Source organism: Paroedura picta, chromosome 4 (assembly GCF_049243985.1).
Source record: "Paroedura picta isolate Pp20150507F chromosome 4, Ppicta_v3.0, whole genome shotgun sequence".
Lineage (NCBI taxonomy): Eukaryota > Metazoa > Chordata > Lepidosauria > Squamata > Gekkonidae > Paroedura > Paroedura picta.
Window position 1 is genome coordinate 120,993,333 of NC_135372.1, and position 17,624 is coordinate 121,010,956.

A 17,624-nucleotide genomic window follows, 5' to 3' on the forward strand; every position below is an offset into this window, starting at 1 on the left:
TATGCTCAGTTTGCTCCAGTTTTCAGTTCTCTCTGTGTCTTCTTCCTTCTATGTTAACAATGTAAATATGACCACTGATAATCATTTTTTTTTAAAAAAAGCAGTCCTGGCATAATTGTGCATATTTAGTGTTTTGCCAAACTGTGTACATATATCAGTGAAACATCCAAAAAGGCTGACTTGTTCCTTCAGATGGGAACCACCTTGAGACCTTCCTGGTGAGCGTTGTAATGAGCATTAAAAAAAGAAAAGAAATTCTTTTTTTAGACTTTTTTTTAGTTTTCAAATAAGCCCAGGAGGGGTCCTGAGGAATGGAATTGTTCTCTAAGTTCAGCAGTGGAATAGGCTTGCCTAAGGAGGTGGTGAACTCCCCCTCACTGGCAGTCTTCAAACAAAGGCACAAACAAAGATGCACACTTTTCTTGGATGCTTTAGGATGCTTTGGGCTGATCCTGCATTGAGCAGGGGGTTGGACTAGATGGCCTGAATGGCCCCTTCCAATGATTCTATGTTTCTATGATTCTATGATTCTAATTGGCCCGATCTTTTAATTGGTCATGTCATAACAACATTTGGCAGGAACAGGTCAAGGTTCTAAAGAAGAGGGTAATTGCCAAGGTTCCTGAGCCAACCAACAACATGGGGCTGTTCCTAAACTCAAGTAGCCTGGAGGATTGGTGTTCAGCTTTGATGGCTTCTGAGTCCTTATTTGCTTGAGCAGCACATGGCGCAGGAAGATGAAGCTCAAGTCTTCCTCACACTTGTATTAAATGCAGGTGAGGAGAAATCAAGTTGACAGGAATGCTTGCTAGGTTTGGAGCCAGAGTGGTTTGCTCAAAACAATAGTAGTTGTAGTTACCAATTCAGGGATAGTTAACAGAAGTAGACCAGGCATTGATAAGCTAGCTATTGTGCATACTGATTTCTCAAGCCCTTATATGGGGGCACAGTTACAATTCCTCTTAGCAACACTACTCCCCGCTTTCAACAATAAAGCTTAGCTATGGGGTGAGGTGAGCATTTTGTGCCACCCACTTATTCAGTGTGTGTTTTAACAGGCTATTTAAAACACATGTGCCTTTTGGAGCCCGAGGTGTCCCATCCTCCCTTCCTTGAATCCATTCAGGGTAAAATTATGGCTTTTATTGTGGCAATGTCTATTGGTCTCAGAGGTTTTAAAAGAGGATTAGACAAATCCACAGAGTATAGAAAAACTGGTTTGAATGTAAACACACAGATTTTCAAAGTTTAACTAATGCTGGTGGGAAAGCCTTATTGAACCAGATGTGGCTTGATATTGCCCACCTAAAACAAATGTAATAAGTGAACGCGTTTTCTCCTTTAGGTCACCTTGTGAGATTTTAAAAAGAAATTCAATGTTTCATGGATAAGCTAGCTACAGGGATATAATCCCCCCCTCCCAATTGTCCAGCATTGTTGTACTTTCAATGCATTTTAGAAGTAAAATTGTACTGTTCTGCACAGGAAAATCCAGCTGCAAAAGCACATTGAAAGCGCATTATCCAATGTATACAAAATTGACCCTCGGGCCAGCTTTGGTTATTAGGATTCTGGCAGTCTGAATTGCATTGAACTTTGATAGCAGAGCCATGTAGGAGACACCAGGGCTTCCAGCCAAGAGCCTAATCATGCTTGGGAAGCTGCCTGTCTACAACTTTCAAGCATTAATACACTTTTCCAGATTTCATGAGCTCTGTTCACACATTACAGTGAATTACTGGTCACTCTGCCAGTACATTTGTTTGTAAGAAAGAGCCAATCACATGCACTTTACAAATAAAACAGGGAATAAGTACCTGTATGAATATGGGGTTTGTATCACGTTCAGCTGTACATGTGATGGCTGTAACACAAGAATTGCAAAGAACAATAAAGTGTAGACTACACAGACTGTATTTAGAATCATAGAAATGGAAGGAGCCATGAAGGCCACACAGTTGGAAGGGGCCATAAAGGCCATCTAGTCTAACTCCTTGCACCATGCAGAATCAGCCTAAAGCATCCATGATAAGTAGCTGTTCAGCTGCTGTATGCATATTCACTGTAACTTGTGAACAGGGCTATGGTTGGGGAGAAATAGTGGTCATGGATTATAGTCACATAGTTAGCTTCAATCTCATGGTCTACAATGGTAGTTGGCCACCTTCACATTTAGTTATGCTCATCATCATCTGCTAAACTGCTTTTGTAGCAAACATTTGCTTGTGATGACCTGAATTCACCGTGAGCCTTTCCTATAGAACTGCATCTTTGCAACCCAATTCATGTTGAATTTGTTGCCAATTCAGTTGCAAACATTTATTCTGAGGTTTCTTATTTTCATGTGATCTTCCATGCACTGGAATCTTCCATACACATATCCCTTCTGCAACTTGGTTTCGGTGGTTGGAGAACTACTTCCTCAAAGTCAATTAAGGTGCCACTGTGAGAGGAGTTCAGACAGGAAGATGGGTAGTCTAATAGGAAAAAAGAAAGAGAAACAAGATGATCGTTAATGTCTTAATATCCTGTCCTGACATCTCACAAATTATCTTAGATTTCATAGCCAATGTAAACAGGTTTGTTTTCAACTCCCTTAATTGCTTTCTAATTGAGAGCAGATGCAGGCTTTAACTTTATTCTTCTGATTTTTTAAAGCCATTTTTTCCCTGGGCCCAGCATGTTGCAAATGAGGTGCCAGAGCATATCCCTACTTCATAGATTGGGAGAATTGAAATTGTTTTTTGTCAGTTGAATGACAAAATCTTGACTTAGGCAGAAATGAAAGAGAAGCCCTTTAGTAACCTTTCAAAGGTTGCTCTTCCATATTGCTGGAGCTGCATATGAGCATGTAAGTTTCTTTTCCCTCTGTCTTTTGAGGTTTCTAATGGCCATAGAAGTCATCAAGTTTATGAAAAATGCAGTGCCATCACTTTTCATCAAGGTCCTCTCTGTGGACAGTTCAATGCCTTGCTGTTTTGTCTCGGTCATTTCTCTCAGTCCATACAGTTGCAAAGCCTAAGCTTGTCCTTATGGCTGATTTACTTCCTGAGGCATTTCAAATGTTATCTTTTGTTAGAAACTTAAATCATTTCTTTAAAGTATCCCTCAAAGTCAAAATGACAAAAGGTAAAATAAATGATCAAATTCTGGCAGATTTAAAAATACGTGTAAACTTGCATTTTCAGCTCTACTGAAAGCATGATGTAACATAAGAACAGCCTCACAGGAACAAAGAATAAAGTGCATCTTGGCTAGCAGTGATTGTTGTTAGGAATCGTAAAGCTTCAGCGATCGCTCCTTTCCCTCCCCGTCAGAGAAGAATAGTGCAGTCCTTGATGGGGAGCTAATAGGAAGCCAATAACTATGAAGAGTTAGTTTTTATACCCTGCTTTTCACTACTCAAAGGAGTCTCAGAGCAGCTTAGAATCTCCTTCCCTTCCTCTCCCCACAACAGATATTCTGTGTGGTAGGCTGGGCTGAGAGAGCTCTGACAGGACTGCTCTGTGAGAACAGCACTATCAGAGCTGTGACTAGCTAAAGGACACCCTGCTGGATGCATGTGGAGGAGCAGGGAATCAAACCCGGCTCACCAAATTAGAAGCCACCATTCTGAACCATTACACCAAGCCAATACACAAGATACACCAGCATTTGTCTGAGATGCACTGGTGGAGTGGCCCAGCAGTACTGCACCCTAGGCCAGCAGTGGCACCACACCTGTGGAACACCCTCTTCCATGAGGAAGATCTATCACCTTCCTTATTTTCCTGTAGACATCAGGCCAAAACATTTCACTTTACCCAGATTACATTTGGGGGGTGGGGGAGGATCTATTTATGGGCTGCATCTTGCCTGCTTTATGAATATCAGTCTAGGCCACTGAATATTATTTTGTGTCCCTGGCTTGTTTTTATGACTCATTAATATTCATAGCTTTTAGGCTGCCTTGAGCTGGTCATTGAAAGTTGTGATGTATACAGTTTCCAAACAAATAACGATCATCAATATATCTATTTCCCAGCATGGCCAAATCTGTGGATACTGGACCGAAGCCATTTAACCCCTCAACATAATAGAAGCATTGTCTGTAGCTTTAAGAAACAAATTGTGTTGTTTGCAGGGCTGTGTTCATGGACAGTCCCATCAAAAAACCTTTAAGTGCATTGCTGCTACCAACCAATTTGTATGGCTCATCAGCATTGGTCCAGGCACTTTTTGGCTTATCTGAACCGAACTGCCCATCCCTAATATCAAACTAATAGACCTCTATTAGTTTGATATTAGGGATGGGCAGTTCGGTTCAGATAAGCCAAAAAGTGCCTGGCCCAATGCTGATTCGGGTCCTTTTTTGGCTCATGAGAGCCAAACTGCTCATTCTCTGCATTTAAACAGTCTGTAGGGTCGCTGATTCGTGATTTAGCAATTCAGCCTGTTTAAATGCATTCCCCCACTTTCCCAGGCAGCACCTGAGAAGGTGAGAGGGAGAGCATGCTCTGAACAGCTGATAATAGCAGGTGCCCCTCTCATTCCCTTTAAATCCCTCCCAGCTGGGGAGAGATTTAAAGGGATCAGTTGTTTGGTGGGTGCTCTCTTTCACCCCTTCTCAGGCAGTAGAGAAGCCCTGAAATGTTTTGGATTTGGCAGAATCCAAAAGGGTGAAAAGGTCTTTCTGTGTTTTGGATTTGGATGAATCCAAAATGGTACAATTTTGTGTGTGTGTGCAAATCCCTATCTGCTACTGTTCAGCAGCAGCCAGTTCATGAAGGCCAGTGTGGTGTAGCAATTAGAGTTTTAGAATGGAGAGACCCAGCTTCAAATCCCTACTTTGCCATGAAAGCTCACACATTTACCTCACGTGAGTCTTTTGGAGGATGGAGGATGAAAGAATGATGTATGCTGCTTTGGGTCCTCACTGTGGAAAACAAAATAGGGTATAAATTAATAATACCTATACCGAACCATGGGAGAGCAGATAAGAACCTTGCAAAGCAACTCAGACCAGGCCTTCTGCAAGATAAATCTGGATATGGTTGGGGTGGGAGGTGGGGGGGAGATGACTCTGAAATGATGCTGAAATTTTTTGGATATAAAAAAATATAAAAATAGAAGGAAAACATATATACCTGGGTTTTGTATTAAAATAGCCACTTCTCCATGGATTTCCATTCCAAATGATGGTTTTGATGGTTTTCAGTGTTACAGTTAACAACATTCACCTTCTATCACTGCTATCTCAATCTCCTGCAGGTGTAGATCAGGCTGTACATTTGCCAAACTGGATGTCACTGTTTGCCACAGTAGTTGTTTTTTTTAGAACCCTGAAGCTTCTGAGCTTCTTTTTTGTAGACTATCAAAATTTCACCTAAAGAGAAAGAATTCAAACAATCAGGAATTACGTGACAAACCAAAAGAAGTGCAACAAGCCTAGCAAATGTTCAGCTAGTATAGGGGAGGTTGTATGTTTTCATTGGGCTTCAGCTAGAACAAAGATTGGAAGTGAATCTGGAGATTCCCTTTCAGTCCAGCACTAAGAAATGTTGAAAAAAGTAAAAAAAAAATTAAACAAGAATAGCAGAAACCCCCCCAAAACACACATACAGCTGAAAGGACCAGTTATTATTTTTTTAATGGCCAATGTATTGTTTCCAGGGTCCTGTTTCTTTTCTTTGCCATTCAAATTTGGGTGATGCTGCAATCTGAAATTAAATGTAAGCTCATTAAATGCATATTTTTATAACACCCTTGGAAGATACAGTTCAGTGAACCCAGAACATTTATTTCCCACTTTGCTATTTCTCTAAATTGTAATGGAATAACCGTCTGTTATTCTTCTTTCAAGGAGTGCAGAGAAATAGACCATCTATATCACGTTTGATTTAAAAACACCCACGCGTACTGAAAGAAATATTTTATTAGAACCATAAGTTTTTTGTTTAAGAGAATTTGAAATCCGGAGTTTATTTTCCTTCAGCGCCTCTGCAAAAAAGAACAAAAAGCCCCTCAAACAGGAATTAAGATATTTTTTTTCTTTGTGGTTGCTCCTACTTATTAAACACACATGTAGCCAGGATTCCTTACCTAGGTGCAAATACTTTTTTTCCAAAAAAAGGTGCAACCAGACCATTGACCTGTCTCTTTGCCCCCAGGACTCTTTTGAACAGCTGTGAGAAAAAGAGAGAGAAAAGAGGTAATTTAACAACCCCAATCCAGATGTTCATATCATGCACACACCCTGAATGGCTTTAGCATGGTTTATTTCGTTTTCTGAAACCATTTTTCACCAGCCTGTTTTCTCAGCTGGGAAACTTCTGGTGTAGTGTTTTCAAAAAAATATTGCATTTGGCATTACAAGAAAACAGAGCCTTTAAGACATTAAAAGGACAATATCCTTGTTTGACTTGGCCCAGAGAAGCAGGAATTTTACATTTTTGTACCACCCAAAGAATAGGTAAAAGAAAATTTTCCACTCTTAAATCCCAGTTTACATGGGAATTTGAGAGTTGATTTAGCTTGATTTTCTTTTGCTTTCCTTTTAAAAGTGTTCTTTAGTCGTCTTGGTAGCATGAAAGGACCGAATTGCCGCTATGCATGAGCAAACTGTTAAGATATCAGAATATATACAAATGGATACTATGCATGAAGATAAGATGAAGATTGTGCTTAAGCAGAATGTTCCTGAGGCCAATTCACAGTAACATATTACTCCACATAGTTATGTATTCAGATGTGTGATTGAAGTCCATGTGACCTGGGCAGCACCATGAATGTAGCTGAGCCACAGTAGGACCGTTTATGCACTGGAGGTTTCATGCCGGGCTGCAGGCTGGAGTTTTAGTCAAGGTAGGTTGCCCCGCCTCTTCGTGCACTCACAAAGGGGAGCATTTGGCCTGGTCCACCTCATCTGCCCCCGATTTTTGCTCCTGCATGGGAGCTGGGACAGTGAAGTTCCCAGTGCATAAACGGTCTGGCTGTTTCAATAAATATACAATGATCCCTGCAGTACCTACAATACGTGCAACATGAACGGATTCATTCATTCATTCAGTATACTATCCAGCAAGCCAGCTCAGGGTGGTGAGCATCATGTCTCCACATCACTTGTTAAAAGATTTCATTAATGTTGGAGAGTCATAGGCACAGGCACAAACATACATTGAAGGCCATGTAATATATTGACAATGCTATTAAAATAATGCATGGTTACGTGACTTATTTTTCAGTGTGGACTAATTCAGCATAGGCAAGACTCCAGCTTGCTTAGAAATGACTAATGGCAGTAGATGAAGTAGTAGCTACATTGCACCTTCTTACTAGTACTACGTCTGTGTTCTTACATAGTAAATCTTTCTGTTAATCCCATGTTTAGCCTGCCTATATCTCCAGAGAAGTAACTGTAGGGTACACCATTATCCCTGCCTCCATTTTATCATGACAATGGGCATTTGAGTTAGGTTAGGCTGAGATAGAGCAGACAACCAAACTTCATCCAGTGAACATCATAGCAGTGCAGGGCTTTGAACCTGGGAATCCCCAGACCTAATCAGATACCTGACCACTACACAAAATGCAAGACTAGACAATCATGAAGACACGAGACATTGGACAATGACAACTCGAATTTGAAATTTCAGCGGCAGTGCTTTCAAAATCTGTAGTCATCCTTAAATTTAATTGGCTTTGATTCTTGATTTAGAGGTTTACAGTTAGGAGCTCCTGGTACACAAAGAGTTGTTTGAGAGCTCCATTCACTACTAGCCTTTCTCCAGGGCTCTATGTTCCTGACTACATGATAGATCCATTTATACCTGATCTCGCCATTTCAGACATAGCCCATTAATTTCTGCCATTCCAGATAAGGAGAAAACATCTGAACTCTTGGTGGGCCACCAAAAATTGGGGGGGGGGCGGAGTGATTGCCTGAGTGGATTACTAGTTATGTCACCCTGATTTATATATTGTATAGGAAATTTATACCACTAACCATTGTAAATGTGAAATGATACCCCTTATTCTCTTGCCTAATTACTCTTGTCTATAGCTCTTGTATATAGTTAATACAGCCATACATATAAAAATCTATGGACCTATCTCCATTCATTTCTGGGGCATTCCCACCACTAAACTGAAAGGTGAGCTCAAGGGGAAAAATTGGAGCACTGCAAGGTTTTAATTATTGTATTAATTCTAATTTTAATAGCACAATATATGTTTGATGTGAACCGCCCCAAGCCTGTTTGTGAGGAAGAGATGGTCTATAAAACCAATAATAAAAATAATACTGGCTAATAATTATGGACAGGGACTGTAGGAGGAGATAGGGAAAGATCTATTTTATGGTATGACTGATGAGTGACACGGTGGTTGTGTAGCATCTGCTTAGGTGAGCTGCACTGAGCTCCAGCCCGCTCTTTCATAACTCTAAAAGACCCCAGCAAAATCTTATTTGATACTTCATCTTCAAACAATGTGATGATTTGTGCCACATGGCCTCCAAAATATGCATTCAGAGTTCTGCCAAGAATTGCACCCTGTAAACATTCCAAATCACTTTACTGCAGAAGTGGTATTTATTATGACAGCAAGCAATACATAGGTCAACAATGGTTCAAGGAGTGGTAGTGAGGTCATTAGAATGGGACAACAGGATTTGGCCATGGCAACATACATTGTACATGATTTTTTCCCCCTGATGCTCTGTGCATTTAGAATGATTTTCAGAGATGGAGGATGCACTGAAGATGAGCATTCCAAAAAGATGGGCAGTAGATTCTAAACCACGATAGAATGTTTCAAGATTCACTTATTATTTAGATGTCTGAAAAAAGGTGCTTAAAAGACATATGTAGTTGACATTTGTGTAGACATGGAAAGGAAACCTCAGACATAAATGCTTACATTATGAGAGTGTGAACTGCAATTTGTAAATGAGAGGCATATAAGAAGAAAATGCAACTGTATATCTCTTTACTCTAAACCAACTTAACTTCTTTGCTGATGTTGGATGTTTTCCATGTCTCATGGAAACAGCTGCAGTAAAATGGCTACCATTCAAGTGCAAGGAACATCGGGGTGTGCCTGTCCATCCTAAATGAAAAACATGTTTCCTGAACTCATTGTACCTGATACACTGTGTATCAGAGGTTACTACCGGTATTAAAGATAGTTTGGCACTTTGTCTCCTGTTGACTTAGTCTGTCAATTGTCCTGCAGTCATCATTTTTTTTTATTTTAAAGGCAATGAAGAAGAAGAAGAAGAAGAAGAAGAAGAAGAAGAAGAAGAAGAAGAAGAAGAAGAGCAGCTCCATCTCCTCTGTATGGGCTTTTGTCATGTCCTGTTGCTTGTACATCCTGCCTAGGGACACTATGAGATTAGCTGATCACTACAAGACAGAACATGAGTTTTCCATGATTAACTAGTGGTGTGTGTGTGTGGGGGGGGGGGGAGTTGGCCAGCTTCACGATGCCTCAGGAGGAATTGGAAAAATTAGTCTTGGTCCCAGGACTTGCTGGCTGAAATATTATGAAGTGGCAAGCAGCTTGAGACAACCGGTGAGGATCATGGGTGTGTGTTTGATTCTTGGACAGCCCTTCATTTGTTCTATGGTGGGGTGAGAAAGAATTCCCGGGTGCTGAGCAACATCAACAAGACCCTTAATTTTCGGTGGGGGACATTAGGGAAATGAGAGGAAGATAAGCAGGCAAGGATAAAGAAAATCAGCAAATTGCTGGCTGCCTTTGGTTCCAAGGTGGTGCTATAAAAATGGTGCAGCTCATCCTCAGTTAGGTAGTGCATTGTGCCATTTAAATTAACTAGTTAAACCCATGCTTTGATTGTCTTCCACTCTTATTTTGAAAAGCAGCTAGAGGCAACATACAAACAGTCTTTTTAAGTGTGCTTTGCTAATACTAATCTGTTAGTGGTTCCTGGCCCCAGAAAAATACACCTGGCCTTGTCCCGGATCAGGACCTTTTTGGTCTTGGCCCCGACCTGATGGAATGAGCTCCTGGGAGACCTGAGGGCCCTGATGGAGCTGATGGAGTTCTGCAGGGCCTTCTTCCACCAGGTCTATGGTTGAAGCTGGGCCAGCAAGAGTGATGAGCCCCGCTCAGGCTCTGCTATACAACCTTTAATGCATGCCTTGTTAGATGACTATGAGAGGTAGGAGGGACCTGGCCATCTTGGTACCTTGGGAGTTATATGGGTTAGGGAGTTTTATGGGATTTTATGGAATTTATATTTTTACGTAACCCACCTTGAGTCTTCGAAGGAAGCCGGACTATAAAACCAGAATTACAAACCCAAGAAACAGAAAAAAAATATGTTTGAGCAGTGTGGAATGAAGCCACAGCCAGAGTGGGGGCAGGGAGGAGGGGGGATGTTGGTCACAAAGGATCAGTTAGAGAAAAATATAGAAAGTGTTCTGCACCAGTACGGTATAGTGATTAGAGTGCCAAACGAGGAGTGAAAAAGCCTGACTCCTCACTGTCCAAGAATCTCATTGGGTGACTTTAGGCCAGTCATACTGTCTTAGCCAAATCTACCTCATAGAGTTGTAATAATATAATGGGAGAGGGGGAAACGATAGCTCCCCACTGAGCTGCCCCCCAGCCCACTTTCACCCTGGCTGACATTATCCATAGCAACTATGTACATCTCCAGTAGCACTTTCTCAATTCTCATAAGATTATCATGACTGTTCAGGAAGCTGGGATGGATTTATGCAGCATGTTTAGAAATACCTGGGATGGAGAGAAGGGCAGAAGCACTCACTGCTTAGGCATGCTGAGGCAAGATGAGGCAGTAGTAAATGGGGTGAAGAGGAATGACCTCATGGTCTACATTGTCATCTCTTAATCTGTCACCAAAGGTTTACCTTGACTGGTAGTAGATCCAATCTTAGTTGGGGGGAGAACCCTACATACCAGATTTGGAAGAAGGGCAAGATAAAATAGGATAAGTTGGCTGGGGGAGAGGTAAAAAAACAAAGGTAAAGGTAAAGGTATCCCCTGTGCAAGCACCGAGTCATGTCTGACCCTTGGGGTGACGCCCTCTAGCGTTTTCATGGCAGACTCAATACGGGGTGGTTTGCCAGTGCCTTCCCCAGTCATTACCGTTTACCCTCCAGCAAGCTAGGTACTCATTTTACCCACCTCGGAAGGATGGAAGGCTGAGTCAACCTTGAGCCGGCTGCTGAGATTGAACTCCCAGCCTCATGGGCAAAGCTTTCAGACAGCTGCCTTACCACTCTGCGCCACAAGAGGCTCTAAAAAAAACAAAACCCAGTGGCAATTTTCACAGTTAAAATCAAATTTCATGAAAATTTAACACTGCACAAACTTCCAAGAGGAACAGACTCACAAAATGGTAGCCTCATGTTCCACTTAAAAGATACATGTTACTGACATGTATTGTGCTCGGTGGTCTCCCTTGTCCCCAGCAGCATCTAGTACCTCATCCTATTTTAATTCTTTCAGTGGACATTTGAAAGTTTATGTATTCTGTACTTACACCTAAGTTTTGGCACTTGGAATTGAATAAGCAATATACCTGAAGAGAAGGAGCTATGTTGACTTTACATTCCACTATGTTTATATATGCTAACAACATTGTATTACGTACAAGGGCATTTTACCACATTTCAGCTTCTTCTTGTTGGAATGACCGCCATAATAGCTGTATTATGTTTTCCTTCTCCAAGCCCTGACCCAATCCATGAAGCAAAATCTCCTTCGGTAGGCAATGTTTTCTGTCAGCAATCTGTCTTCTGTAACCATTTCCGTGGGAAGGCCTTCCATCAGAAGCTTGGCAGCTAGGGGAACTTTCCTTTCAAATGTTTTTTCTCCCTCCCTCTCTCTCCCTCTCCACTTCCCTTTCCCCCATGTAAGATACCTCTTTGGAGGCCTGAAACATTTAAAATTTATTTTTGGTGTAGGGCACCAATTTTGTTTTATGTGGTTTGAAATGCATATCTCTGTTTTTATGAAAATTAGCGGGGGGAAATACCAGCCCTTGTGTACCCCAAAGCTAATAACTTTTAAATGTAAATGTTCACTTTCATTTTCGGCATGCACACCAGATCATAAGAAGTGGCAAATATGCATGCTAAGCTTCCCCCCATCCTTCTCCCACCAGTTAGTAGAATAACACGGATGGGAAAGTTTATATAGGGATCAGATCCTAAGTTAAGAAATAGATAGTGTTGGGTATTGCCTTTGGCAGTAGACCCACTGCAATATAAGAACAGTCAGTATGCACTGACCCACACATTCACTGGATGGCTAAGAATGTTACCTATCAACAGTCTGTGGATGGACTCTGATTGGATGAGAAGAGGGCGTGTGATATGTACAGGGCATATTTGTTTTCTTTGTAGAAGTCAAGGTATAATTGAAACTGCTTTCAGAGCCTGGATTTTGAACCAGAAGGACTATTGGCACAGCCAGAAGAGCTGCCGTTTTATGCGGGTTTTGCCCCTGATGTTATTTGCCACACGTTGGCAATTGTACAACTCTTAACTTTGTAGATTCTGTGTGTAATAAATCTCAGCCTTTTATAGACCTAAGCTAAAAAAAATGTAAAATTAACAACAGCATATTATAAGACCTGCTCATTCTGGTTTCTTTTTTGGACTGGATATGGAACTTGTTACAGTACAAGAGTGAGCATTGTTATAGATGTACATTTGTGACTCTTAGAAGATTTTCTTGACAAATGTTAATCTTTTATTTATTGGAATTAATACAGGAAGCCTGCTCAGATGTCTCAGAAGAAAACCAGGCTGAATGGGACTGAATATTGGCCTCCAAAGCTGGTAAAGTTCCCATGCTGCCATATGCATACATCTAGAAACATGCTGGATGGGAATGGGAAAAGGACAAGGGCTGCATCCATCTGTAAGTTCTAATAATATTAATAGCCAACAACTAGCAATGGGGGAGATCCATCCCACTCAGTTCAGAATGGGCTAATTCACTTAGTTCAATTGAACTAATTCAGGCTCAATTCAGATCAAGCTGTCACTTGATTTCAGATGTTTAAGTTTAGCTTATTTTAAGGAAAGAAGAATTGGTTCTTATATGCTGCATGTGGGCTTTTCTCTACTCAAAGGAGTATCAAAGCAGCTTACAATCTCCTTCCCTTTCCTCTCCCCACAACAAGCACCCTGTGCGGTGGGTGAGGCTGAGAGAGCCCTGATATCACTGCTCGGTCAGAACAGTTTTATCAATGCTGTGATGAGCTCAAGGTCACCCAGCTGGCTGCATGTGAGGGAGGAGCAGGGAATCAAGGCTGGCTTACCCATTTGCATGTCATGGAATGTCATGGAGTGCTCTGTTGTTGTTGTTAGGTGCGAAGTCATGTCCAACCCATCGCGACCCCATGGACAACGATCCTCCAGGCCTTCCTGTCCTCTACCATTCCCTGGAGTCCATTTAAGTTTGCACCTACTGCTTCAGTGACTCAGTGGCCAAAGTATTTGAGTTTCATCTTCAGGATCTGGCCTTCTAAGGAGCAGTCAGGGCTGATCTCTAGGACTGACCGGTTTGTTGGCCTTGCAGTCCAAGGGACTCTCAAGAGTCTTCTCCAGCACCAGAGTTCAAAAGCCTCAATTCTTTGACGCTCGGCCTTCCTTATGGTCCAACTTTCGCAGCCATACATTGAAACTGGGAATACCATAGCCTTGACTAAACGCACTTTTGTTGGCAGGGTGATGTCTCTGCTTTTTAGGATGCTGTCTAGATTTGCCATAGCTTTCCTCCCCAGGAGCAAGCGTCTTTTAATTTCTTTGCTGCAGTCCCCATCTGCAGTGATCTTGGAGCCCAGGAAAATAAAATCTGTCACTATCTCCATTTCTTCCCCATCTATTTGCCAGGAATTGAGAGGGCCGGATGCCATGATCTTTGTTTTCTTGAGTGCTCTAGGATTCCGCAAAAATGCTATGGTAAAATGCACCCTCATTACCGCCCCCCTCCAATTCAGAATATTTCTGAGTCCCAGCAGTTTTAATCTTTTACACTTATTACAGAATCTGCCAAACAAAATGCTCATGCATCTGTATAGTTCATGATTATAAAAACTCTACAGGGAAAGTCCAAATGCTGTGGCCTAAGTCTTAATCAACCTTGATGGGACATCTCCACACCATGTCCAGCATTCTAAAGGACATCACACAATCTTATATTATGTTAGCTCAAATATCTAGCACACTGAGACCTCAGGGGAATTTAACAGCATTGACTTGGACCAATCTGCCAAAGGGAAGGGGTGGGTTACAGGGGTCATGGTCAGATCTGAATAAATCTTATGTCAGTGTAAATGCATATGTCATTATAGCTCAGTTCAGGGGTGGTGCTTTCCATAAGGAACTTGCTCCTCCACCTCTGTTTGTTAATTTTAGACATTGCAGAAAATATTCTATTCAGACTGTCTCTTCTAGAAGGGAGCAAACGTCTCTTAAAGGCTGACATTCCAGGCACCTGATCCTTCTCAGTCCAATGTAATAGGCAGCCTAATGCAGAAACCGAACAGTTGTCATGTGATAATTACTTCCCATTGCTCTCCATTCTTGAGTCTGATTGGAGTTAGTGACCTAGAGGTGAAAGGCTCAGGCTCACATTTGCAATCAATCCCCAGAGCATCTGACTCCTAATTTGTAAAGCAAAGACCTTTCATGATGGCAGTGCCTGAGAGCCTAGAGTACTTCATGGGGATGAAAACATTTGACTCTGTTTACTCAAGATGGTCTCCAGCATTTAGCCTCAGTTCACAGACCTGGACTTTGCTCTTTCCAGACTGACTAGGGATAATCCTAACATTCTATTAGAATGGATTTTGTAAACAAAACAGGTTCGGGTCTTGATCCTTTGGAGTTCCAGTGCAATCATGTTCACTGTTGAATGGGGATGGGGACTTACCTAATCCCCAAAGCCTCTATTGACGAGGGGGTGGGACGCATTGAAAGGAGATGCTAGGCATCCTCAGTGTTCGGGGAGGGCAGGGGGAACAAGAGGAAAATGTGCGTTGACGTGGATGACACCCATGGGTATGACACGCCTATTTAAGATGCAAAGTGCATAGGCCCTCCCTCTTTCCACCAGCAATCAGGGCAGCAAGTGGTCGGATCCCGCCTACCCACCCTGTTATAAAAGTTTAGTTGCAATGTTAGCATTGATTATGTTGTTAAAATTGTTCATATCTTTCTGTCACATCTTTTGTGGGTCAGAAATGGCATGGTTAGAGAGCTTCTTGGGGTAGTTTGAATTGGGCATTGAACTTGGTAAGCTTGGGCCTCATTTGTGAGGCAGCTTGGAATGAGTTAGGCCAACTCCGATGTGGAGGCTGGATGCTTGCTGAGCTAGGTGGCCTATGTGTCAGAGGAGGTCTGTGCCTCTCACTGGCACATAAGGTTTTAACACTTCCCTTGAAGGCAGCCCAGTGCCTATGGGTGATCTGTCTCCCTGGGAGGAAACAGGGGGCATCCTCGTGCATTGGGGCCCTAAGATTAGCGGTTAACAACATTGGGTCAGGCTCTATTTTGATGCCAACTTGTTGTGTGTTAATTAAATAAAAGCTGTGGCCATGTTTAAACCATCCAGGTCTCAGTGTCCTCCTTCCACACAAAAGGCCCACCTGCAAGTCAAAAAGCCCCGACCCCTCCCCCTGACATGTCCACAGAGGCTACAGCACCTGAAAATACATATTTACATGCATTTATGTAATCTTGTGATTTTTAAATTTGTGGCAAAAGCATCCCGATGACTCACATACAATTCCTGTTAGGAAGTCCCCCAAAACATTTGGAGGTGGTGCAGCACCAAGAGGAATTAGGGAGGAAAACTCACACAGAGACTACCTTTTGTCTGTGTTTTTTTACTTACAGGAATTGTTTCACTGAAGAATGCAAATATTACTTCTGATGACCTTCTTTCTGCAACATCCCATCCTGTACCCTATTCCGTTTCTGAAGGCTTCCGTCAGTCCATTCTAATAATGATTGGATCCAACAGCATTTGATCAACTGAATCCCGACCAACAGGATGTTTTTTTTTCCTGTAAGTTATTAGGTGGGGTGTTGAAATTTGCAAACAAACCAGGATGTGATTTTGATCCACTTCCAATGCCAAGGGTGGTGATGGTGGAAGAGGAAAGTTATGGCAACCCCATACTATTTCCATGGCAAGAGATATTCAGAGGTGGTTAGCCATTGCCTGCTTCTGCATTGTGACTGTGGCATTCCTTAGACATGCCTCATCTAAATACTGGCCAGGGACAACCCTGATTAGCCTCCAACATCTAATAAGATAGAGCTAGCCTTCTATCCATCTCAGGGCCACAAGGGCCAATGTTGCCAATTGGTTCCACAAAGCAGAAACACTATTTTTAAAAGTGCAATCTCGGCGTTAGGCATACCTGCTTTTTTAGTGGAATCCAGTAGCCGTCAATCAAACGAACAGCCAATGGGCGGTTGTTATCATGCTAGTGTTGCAGATTGTTCGCAAGAGTGTAGCGCTTTTCGGAGGGTGAATCCACTTCTCCAGATTTCCCTTTAAGTGCTACAAAGAATCGCTTTTTGCGGGTCTGTTTCAGGAGTGTGGCAGATTGTATGCGACGTTTTGCAGAACTGCAAATTAGTAGCGTTTAGAATTTGCAAGCCTTCTGCTACATTAAAGTCGTGCGGAATGGCCCCCAGTGTGCTTCCATAGAAGTGTAGAGATTTGAACCTTGTCTAAAACTAATCATGACAGCAAACAAACTTTGGAAAGAAGGACATTCGGTTTTATGTCTAGGGAAAAGCATACACCCATATTATTGTAAAAGGTAGCTACATTTTCCATTTAAGTCTGATGTATAATGAGAAGAAAAATACTTGAGAAAATTGAATTAGAGAAATTACATTTAGCCATGCTTAAAAGGTCAGCTAATCAGTAGAATTCTACACTGACTCTTAACCTATCCAGAGAAATTAATAATCCATGTGAAGTCTTCGTAGCAATTGTCTACCAAGAAATAAAGTTCCAAGGAATATGAAGAACGAGGAACCACTATGAGCAAGCATTTTCTGATCTTTTTTACAACCTTAATGTCTTTCTAAAAAACCACATCAGCATTTTTAAGAATACTTTTTAAAATTCTTTCTTCTTATTAAATTGAATGTAAATGCATCAGTCATATTTATTTACTGTTATAACAAACCAACCTCCTAAAACTAGTCACAGCTCTTTGAGACACAGGTGTCGTTGTGCTAGCCCTTCCTTTTGAATAAGGCTCAAGAGGCTATTGGTAGTACTGGACAGGATTCAGCCAATAGGAAAGCTGGAAGGAGGAGCTTAAATAATAGCCCAGTCTTCTCAATGCAGACATTTGTTGTTTGTTGCCAACACACCACCCTCATCCAGTGATGACATAAACAAATACAGTGGACAATGTTTGATGGTTTCAGATGGCTCTCTTTAACCGGAGTGGACAAGTTGCTGGGGTCAGTGAGAGTGACCATGTGCCATCTGGATCCCTGTCCATTGTGGCTGCTCAAGGTGGGCGACCAATGGATATGATGCCCTTTGAGTGATATTATCAAGCTCTCTCTAACAGGGAAAGTTCCCTGAAGGTCTGAAGGAGGCAGTGG

The 17,624-nt window shown here is 41.9% G+C and overlaps 1 long non-coding RNA gene across 1 annotated transcript; it reads left to right on the top strand.

Moving 5' to 3' along the window:
• Positions 1-12,545: 12,545 nt before the first annotated feature.
• LOC143836868 (uncharacterized) lies at positions 12,546-17,032 on the top strand. Its single transcript, XR_013230803.1, has 3 exons — positions 12,546-12,662; positions 12,749-12,897; positions 15,882-17,032. It is a non-coding gene; the product is annotated as an uncharacterized LOC143836868 (long non-coding RNA).
• The last annotated feature ends 592 nt before the right edge of the window (positions 17,033-17,624 follow it).